We start from the raw sequence: 9,742 nt of genomic DNA on the forward strand, positions 1-9,742 counted from the left end.
ATAATTACAGATTGCTTCTTGATGTTTGTCCGCCGTACTTACAATTCTTAAGAGGTCTGCGCTCTTCAGTCTCACTGATCACTGTAAGAAAGTTTTTACATTTTGGTAGCCGTTACATCAGATAGATGGACACAATAATTGGCCTGACCTTCTGCCACTGTGGTGTTCTTGCAGAGAAGACAGCTCACAGATATCAAGATAGCTGCTGCGTTTGAAGACAGTCTTATTCAGTAAAAACTGCTAAGTGCTAAAGTGGTCTTAGAAGACAGTTAACGCTGTATGGTGCCAGTATGGAAGCACACCGCTAGATTTGCTACTTTGGGTCTCAGTATGAAATATTTGAATTTGCTAACCAGTTAATGTTTGCCAACTATAGCCTGAAGTGCAAGTACAGGAAAAAAAAAATTCCTGGTTGCAGTGACCACACAAGTGATTGGAATAAATAAATAAAATGCGCAATACAAAATAAACGAACCCTTCCGCACTCTAGTAAAAGCAAATGCTATAACTGCTACCGGTTGGGGACACAGCACTTACTTGCTGTCATAATGCCCAGGCTTGCAGTTAGATGGAATATCCTTAATGGGATTATAGAAAGGAATGGAAGGTGACATAATTTCTAACCATTCCACCCTCCATCTAAAAAGTGAACTCTAAGAAAACTAAAACTAGAACTACAAATATATATATATATATTTATATATATACAGTGTGTGATTTACACCTGTCAATGAATCTAAGGGATCTCCAAACTACGGCCCAATACTCTGCTGCCAGAGAGCACATCCAGGTTGCTGACTTCCAGTGGCAGCCCGTCCATAGGGGGCGCCGCCCCCCCCTTCTGTAGTCATAAAAAAAAACTGGGGGGGGGGGGAGGCCCTTTAAGGCTTTTAAAATGTCATTCTGCAGCGCCGCGCAAATAACATACACTCATGCATTGCATGATTGTATGTTATTGCGGCCAGCTGCCGCTGGTCTATTCAGATAACCGGACATAGGGCGCCGGCTATCTGAAAAACGGCAGCTGGTTGGCAGTGCGGAAGTGCCTATCAGAGCCAGCGGCTTTCCGAGTACAGCCCTTCAGCTCCCGGATGTCTTATCCAGGGAACGTAGGGGGGCTACGTCCCTTGGATAAGACTGACGGCCTTCTCAGCCAATCAGGTTCACTGATTCTGGTTATCAGTAACCTGATTGGCTGAAGTGTCATCGAGGGCAGCAGAAGACATAGAGGGACCGTGGAAGGAGGATGGCGAACCCTAGAAAGGTAAGTGCCGGGCGGGGGCAATCTGATCTGACTGGCAGCATTTTACAGGGCACAGTGGCGACAATTGATGTGGGAACAATGGCTACAATTGATTTGGGGACAATTGATGTGGGCACAGTGGCTACAATTGATGTGGGCACAGTGGGGACAATTGATGTGGGCACAGTGGGGACAATTGATGTGGGCACAGTGGGGACAATTGATGTGGGTACAGTGGCTACAATTGATGTGGGCACAGTGGCTACAATTGATGTGGGCACAGTGGCGACAATTGATGTGGGCAGTGGCGAAAATTCATGTGGGCACAGTGGCGACAATTGATGTGGGCACAGTGTCTACAATTGATGTGGGCACAGTGGTAACAATTGATGGCATAGCACAGTGGCTGCGTTTGATGGCACAGTGGCTGCGTTTGGCATGGCACAGTGGGGACAATTGATGTGGGGACAATTGATGTGGGTACAGTGGCTACAATTGATGTGGGCACAGTGGCTACAATTGATGTGGGCACAGTGGCTACAATTGATGTGGGTACAGTGGCGACAATTGATGTGGGCACAGTGGCGACAATTGATGTGGGCACAGTGGCGAAAATTGATGTGGGCACAGTGTCGACAATTGATGTGGGCACAGTGGTAACAATTGATGGCATAGCACAGTGGCTGCGTTTGATGGCACAGTGGCTGTGTTTGGCATGGCACAGTGGTGACAATTGATGGGCACAGTGGTGACAATTGATGGGCACAGTGGTGACAATTGATGGGCACAGTGGCGACAGTTGACGGCACAATGGCGACAGTTGATGGCACAGTGGCGACAGTTGATGGCACAGTGGCTGCGTTTGGCATGGCACAGTGGCATCAATTGATGGCACAGTGGCGACAATTGATGGCACAGTGGCGACAATTGATGGCATGGCACAGTGGCTGCATTTGATGGGCACAGTGGCTGCATTTTATCGGCACAGTGGCTGCCTTTGATGGGCACAGTGGCTGCCTTTGATGGGCACAGTGAGGCTGCAATCTTTTTTTTTTTTCATTTGTTTGCGCCCCCCCAAAATTTTTGAGCACCAGCCGCCACTGCTGACTTCACCTTTCTGTCTAACCCCTTTATTGTAAACATGCTGCCATCCTTTGACTGAACAATATGGAGGAAGCAGCACACAATGAGGTTCTCTCTCTGCTCTCCTCCTGTAAGCATGTTCTAACTGTTGACAGGCATTCAACAGTGTTGTTCAGGCATTGTGTAAAACAGTGGCCTCCAAACTGCACCCCCCTGCTTGCTTTCTCCAGCCCTTGGGGCACTTCTCCTTCCACTGATACAAGACATGGAGTAGGAAGACGAAAGGCACCTTTCCTACCATTTAGGTCACGCCACCGCCATTGTCCTCTGACAGCTGGACTCTGCCTCTCAAACTCTTCTCACGCAACATGTACTAATATGTGTGTGGAGGCTCAGCATGATCCTTCAGCTGTCTATTTCCTCCAGCGGTCACCATATTTAGGTATAGGTCACCATACATAGGTGGAGATGTGTCGCAAATTAACCGTATCTGACAGAATTTTTGACAATACAGACTGCAGCCATACTGCTTTGCCACTGACACTGTTGGGGCCTTTTGTCCTCCTACTGACCAGGGATTTTAGGGCATGTTTTTCTTCCACTGACCACCAACACATGGTCATTTTTATCTTCCAATGACCAAAAGTCTTAGTGCTGGTTCACACTGATGTCGTGCGGGATTTGCAGAGATTCAAAGGTTGACAAAATGCAGTGCAATTCAAGCAAAAAAAAGGGATCCTGTGCGTCCTCTCACCAGTATTCCAACAGTAAAAATGGCTACTACCCCACCTATAACTGGCCTTTGCAGCAAGGAGCACATACCCATGTGGAAGAAAAATATATTTTAAATATATTTTAAAAAAACATTCTTAATATATTTTTCTCAAATATATTGCCATATATTTGAAATGCTACAATTTTGGCCAGATTCAATATATTTCAAAAATATATTGCAATATATATTGAATATATTTTGGAATGCATTGTGAAATATGTTGCAAATATATTCATAAATATATGTTAAATGTACTTTTGAATGCATTTAGCAATATATTTATGCAACCATAAATATATTGCAATGTGCATTTTGGAATGCATTGTGAATATATTCAGAAATATATTGCTAAATGCATTCAGAAGTACATTTTACATATATTTCTGAATACATTCCAAAATGCACTTTGCAATATATTTATGGCTGCAAAAATATATTGCTAAATGCATTCAGAAGTACATTTAACATATATTTATGAATATATTTGCAACATATTTCACAATGCATTCTAAAATATATTCACAAATATATTGAAATATATTTTTGAAATATATTGAATCTGGCCAAAATTGTAGCATTTCAAATATATGGCAATATATTTGGGAAAAATATATTAAGAATGTTTTTTAAAATATATTTAAAATATAAATGTAAATGTACTTCTGAATGCAAAATTAAAAAAAAATACATTCCTATTACTGTGTATTTAAATATTGTATTTTATAAATTGTAGGCCTATAAAACTAGCAAACATTTGGAAAAAAAACAATAACACAGTACAATACACACAACTTTATTATCATGTAAATATACAAAAACTACAACACAGGGAATAGAAAGTGGTGTTAACTGTGGTAAATGACATTAATGACATAGAAGTTTGTGGTATTCTGCTGAGGTTCCTGATGTTTCCCTTCAGGTGATATTTCAACGCCGCAATTTTTCTCGTAACAGCGTCACTGATCACACCTTATGAAGTCCCAGGAAACTTTGCCAAAGTAGCAGCTTTAAAAAGTAAATGGAAAATATTAGACTTATTAGATTTTCCCTGTGAATCAAAAGCCATATAAGACCCTTTTCACACTGCAGTGCTGCTAAAGCTCTGGCGGTTTTGCAGTGTTTTTGTAGCACTTTTTTGGCTTTTTTTTTTTTTTAAAGGGGAAAAAGTCCAGTTTTTAATGCGCTATTAAGGTGCTTTGGAAGCGCTGCCCATTAATTTCAATAGGCAGGTGTGTTTTAGGAGCGCTATGTATAACACTCCCAACACGCCCCAGATGCTGCTTGCAGGACTTTTTCTAATGTTGCGCAAGCGCACCGCCCCAGTGTGAAATTACTCATTGCACTGAAAGGGATGCAGTTTTATGAGCTTTTTAGAGGCTATTTCTAGCACTAAAACGCCTGAAAACTGCCTCAGTGTGAAAGGGGTCTAACAGATGCAGCTGAGTAAATAAAACTAACAATATTAAGCATGTATAAAAACATCAAAATTTTGTAGACTTTTCAAAAATCTGTATAAAAATCAACATCTTGCCTACAACTTGCCTTATTAGTTCAGACACTACCAGACTGAGCAAGATATCTCATTTTGACACAACAGTCAAATTGGCTTACAGTCTACATGTCAAAGCTGATGTTTTCATAGAGTCTAACTGTAACCGCTTCTCTCCATCTGTCAGCCGCTTGGTGGCACCGCCTTAAAAGTTACTTTTTATTGAAGTGGTTGTAAAGACACAAGGGTTTTTACCTTCATGTATTCTATGCATGAAGGTAAAAAAAATACTTCTGTGTGCAGCAGCCCCCCTATACTTACATGAGTCCCCTCTCGATCCAGCGATGTCCACGAGAGCCTTATCTCTCCAGGGACTTGCACTGCTGATTGGCTTTCTGTAGCGGTGGGAGCTATTGGCTCCTGGTGCTGTCAATCACAGCCAGTGAGATAATTAGGAGATGGGGCCAAGGCAAGGCTCAGTGTGTGATTGGACATACAGAGCTCTGGTTCAGGAGCACTGGCATGGGACCTGAGAAGAGAAGGATCTGAGCTGCTCTGTACAAAAACCTTTACACAGAGCAGGTAAATAGGAGTAGGACATGTTTGATATTTAAAAAAAAAGACAACGTTTTAATCTTTCGGTACCAAAAGAAAACCTACCTGTTTAGCCCTCGAGTATGACACTTGACAAGGAGATGAGCTCAACTCTTCAGATGGGACAGAAGGTGATGCACACGATACACCCACACAGGATGAACTTCCACCACCATTCTTCAGTACTATTAGCTGCGCTCTTGTGGTTTTCAAAGTATCCATTATGCCAGGCAAATCTATGGAAATGCATAAAAACTTTTTAAGTAACATAATGCCCTATTTTCTCACTATATCCATTCATTTCATTTGTTAGAAATTGATGACTTGTGGAAAAATGTACTTTTACATGATTAGAGGGTTTCCTCCAGTCTGCTGCTGACCCCCCCACCAGATCAAAAATATTCCAGGAGGGTTTCTCCCAAGGTAAATGTAAGGATGTTCCACAAAACAAAAATCTTACTTGTGCATATAGTATGTAGTTACCTCAGTGCACTCACTGATACTATAATGAATGTAGTACAGTAAACTCCCAGTTGCCCAACGATCCCCATTGGTACTGTTGTTTCTGGTTGCTTGAGAGCTAATAGTAACTCTCAAGCACCCATCTCCCATGGCACCCGGACCCCCTCCCACTTAGCAGCTAAAGGGGGTAGGGTTTTACCACCCCAAATTCACATGTGAATGAGCCTTAAAAGTGCTATTGCCAAATGCAACTAAGGGCTCATTCACACGTGCGGTATGCAATGCTCCAATGCGCCTCTGAGAAATTATGCAAGGTGGTGAGGAGGCAAAATGTTTACACCAGTAATTGCAGTGAAAGGCACGTGATTGCAGCGCGGTAGTACGGCAATTATAGGTTTTAGTCAGGTGTGAGGAGGCAACATTGGAAGACACTGTGCCCTGTGATCTTTGACTTCTCCCATGTTGTTCAGGTAGATTTCCACCTCTCTAAGGTTGCCTAACTCTGCCTTAAAATACTGTAGAATGAAAGGGCAAATGATTGGTCAAAGAGAAAATAAAGATAAAAAATAATAAAAATAACAAAAGGCAGCAGTACTGGTGGAATAACACACAATAAATAGATAAAAAATGAATTAAAATAAAACAATTTTACCAATACCAATTCACATTGAAAGATTGGCATCCAGGGGCTGATATGCCAAAAACGGTGCACAATAATTAACAAAAACAAAAAATCAGAGTGCACAGAAAAATTTGTATATAAATTCACAAAATGAATGTCCAATTATATATATATAAACAATGGCCCGGATTCAGAGAGCAATTGCGCCTGCGTAACCATAGTTACGCAGCGCAATTGCTGACTTGCTCCGGCGTTACGAATGCTCCTGATTCAGGAACATCGTAACGCCGACTGCAGCCTAAAATCTGCGTGGCATACGGCTCTTATGCCACGCAGATTTTATGCTGCATTCTTGCGATGACCGCTAGGGGGCGCTCCCATTGTGCTCAGTGTATAGTATGCAAATTGCATACTAACACCGATTCACAATGTTGCGCGGGCCCTGCGTACGCAAGTTACGGAGTTTCCGTACGGCGTCTTTAGCGTAAGGCTGCCCCTTCTAATAGTAGGGGCAGCCAATGCTAAAGTATATCCGCCGTTCCCGCGTCGTGAAATTTGAATTTCACGTCGTTTGCGTAAGTGATTCGTGAATGGCGCTGGACGCCATTCACGTTCACTTTGAAGCAAATGACGTCCTTGCGACATCATTTGCCGCAATGCACGTCGGGAAAGTTTCCCGACGGCGCATGCACTTTACCATCGGCGCGGGAACGCGCCTAATTTAAATGATTCCCGCCCCCTGCGGGATCATTTAAATTGCGCGCGCTTACGCCGGGCAATTTTCCCGGCGCGCCCTCGCAATTTACGGAGCTACTGCTCCGTGAATCGAGGGCAGCGGCGCAAATTTGCGGGGGCACAGGGCAAAATCGTTGCCCTGTGCCTCCGTAATTTATGCGCAAATCTTACTGAATCCGGGCCAATGAGAGGTTAATACGCCAAATCGGTGATCCCAAAATTGTATGCCAACAGCACACAATTGGCAAACCAAACCTCAAAAGTTCTTAATGATATCACCACAAAACTCAAACACTGATGACCAAATGAATAATGAAGGATGATGCAGATATGATGATCAGGTACAGTGCCAGTTGAGTGCGGTGATATAAAAAAAAACGGAAGGTGCCCACCATCGTAATTAAGTTGTCCGCTTACCAAAGGCAAGTTGTCTCTGTTGTCGGTTTTCTTCTTCCAAGTGCTTATTCCGGTTTTCCATTCACCAGTTGTCAGTCTTGGTCAGGTGCTTTGACAGCGGCCCATCTGTCAGAATCCCCCCCAAAAAAAAAAAAAAATTAGCTTTCCACCTCCACCCCCCCCCCCCCCACACACACACACACACAGACACCGCTAACCTCTTTCTGCACAATTTATTTGATGGCAGCTGAATGTAAACAGCAGGTAGTGGGGGAACCATAGCCAGACTGCCATTGGCTGTTTCAATTTTAAAATTAGGCTGACTATTGCGCCCCGTTCCCACTGCCTGTTGTCAATCAGCAGAGGAAGAATAATGTTCTCCTTCAAATCCTGATTGACAACAGGCAGTGGGCGGGTGCAATAGCCCACTAGCTATTGGCTACTGCAATTTAAAATAGTCAATAGCAACCTGCCTATTGATTCCCCTGCTATCTGCTCTTTTTTCCTGTATTCTGACAGTGGCCAGTGGTTAGAATACAAAAAAAAGGCCTAGGTGTCAACTGACATCAGGCTACTTCTGGGGCAGCTGGATGTAAACAGAATATCAGTACCTCATATTGTTATCAGCCTGAAAGGTGGCCCATAATTGGTATCTGTATGGAAAAATCCATATCTGTTGGCACCTAGTAGCAGGGCAGATAATAATATGCAAAAGGGGAGGGAGACATAAAACATTGGTAGCACTGTGCCCTGACATTATGGGGTATATTTACTAAAGGCAAATCCACTTTGCACTACAAGTGCACTTGGAAGTGCAGTCGCTGTAGATCTGAAGGGGACATGGGGAAAAAAAAAAAAAGCATTTTTGCTTGTACATGATTGGATGATAAAATCAGCAGAGCTTCCCCTCATTTCAGATCTTCCCCTCCGATCTACAGCGACTGCATTTTCAAGTGCACTTGTAGTGCAAAATGGATTTGCCTTCAGTAAATCAACCCCTATGCTGCATGATGAGTGGATATAGAATGGAAGCCGTATAATATTATATGCAGCAATGTGCACTGAAAGTATGCTACACAGTCACTGGATATAACATGGAAGCCACACATATTATATGAAGCAGGGTGCACTGAAAGTATGCTACACAGTTACTGGATATAACATGGAAGCCACACACATTATATGAAGCAGAGTGACATGCTGTGGAAGAGGAGCTCTATAATATTACATTACTGTGCACATGCTGCATGGTAACTGGGAAGGTGAATGCACACAGAATGAGAACTATTCAGCAGGAAATAGACAAATACAACTTAACTCATGCACCAAACTTTCACAATTCTGATATTATTTGATAGAAGACATACCTTTAATCCAGGAGAATCCATCCAGGAGAATACAGAGTATCTCCACCATGCCATGCTTTCCTTTTCAGACTAGGCCTTACAGGAAGTGAGAGGTGAAGGTTCACTCCTCAGGTTCCCACCCGGGTCACTTCCTGTCTTCCTGTATTATGATAGAAGTCTGTCTGTTTGAAGAGTTTTTCCCAGGGCAGGATTTACATATTAGAAGATTGAAGGCACAGAAATCACAGACCCACATCCCAATAAAAGGAATGAAAAAAAATAAATGAGAAAAATATTTATACATGTAAGTAAGTGATGGGAGAGGCATTATATATATATATATATATATATATATATATATATATATATATATATATATATATATATATATATATATATATATATATATATCAGATATACTCTATGTGTGTGTGTATGTATGTATATATATATATATATATATATATATATATATATTATATACACACACATATACACATATATACTGTGTATATACACACACAAGAATGCAGCTCTCATCACTTACATATTTATCTTCCAGCCCAGCCTAGTATTGGCCCATGACAACAGTTCAGCTTGGGCAGGGATATGACATTTAAAGCGAAGTTCCACCCAAAAGTGGAAGCTCCACTTATTCCCCCCCCCCCCCACTTTGCCACATTTGCCACCTTTCGGGGGAGGGGAGCAGGTTCCTGTTTTTGACAGGTACCTGTCCCTACTTTCGAGAGATCTCGCTGCGGCAGATGCGTTTCCGAAGCTTTTCTGCATGCGTGTTTTTGATGCATTCCAGGGCATGTTTAGTGTGTTTTTAAAGCATTCCAGTGCATTTACCCCTCTTTTTTTCTTAACCTTAGATAATGACATGTGTGTTCCAGTGCGTTCAGGTGCATTCTAGTGCGTTTTTTATGTGCTTTACAGTGTTCCATTACAGTCCAGTGCAGGAAAAATGCAGCATGCTCTACTTTTTTTCTGGAAC

At 42.3% G+C, this 9,742-nt stretch overlaps 1 long non-coding RNA gene across 1 annotated transcript; it reads right to left on the reverse strand.

The window, feature by feature from the left end:
* Window positions 1–5,300: 5,300 nt before the first annotated feature.
* On the reverse strand, window positions 5,301–8,874 carry LOC120924828. The gene is made up of 3 exons (XR_005746443.1): window positions 8,767–8,874; window positions 7,421–7,525; window positions 5,301–5,420 (listed from the first exon to the last, which is right to left on the reverse strand). It is a non-coding gene; the product is annotated as an uncharacterized LOC120924828 (long non-coding RNA).
* Window positions 8,875–9,742: the final 868 nt, after the last annotated feature.

The sequence above is a fragment of the Rana temporaria genome, chromosome 1 (genome assembly GCF_905171775.1).
Source record: "Rana temporaria chromosome 1, aRanTem1.1, whole genome shotgun sequence".
NCBI lineage: Eukaryota > Metazoa > Chordata > Amphibia > Anura > Ranidae > Rana > Rana temporaria.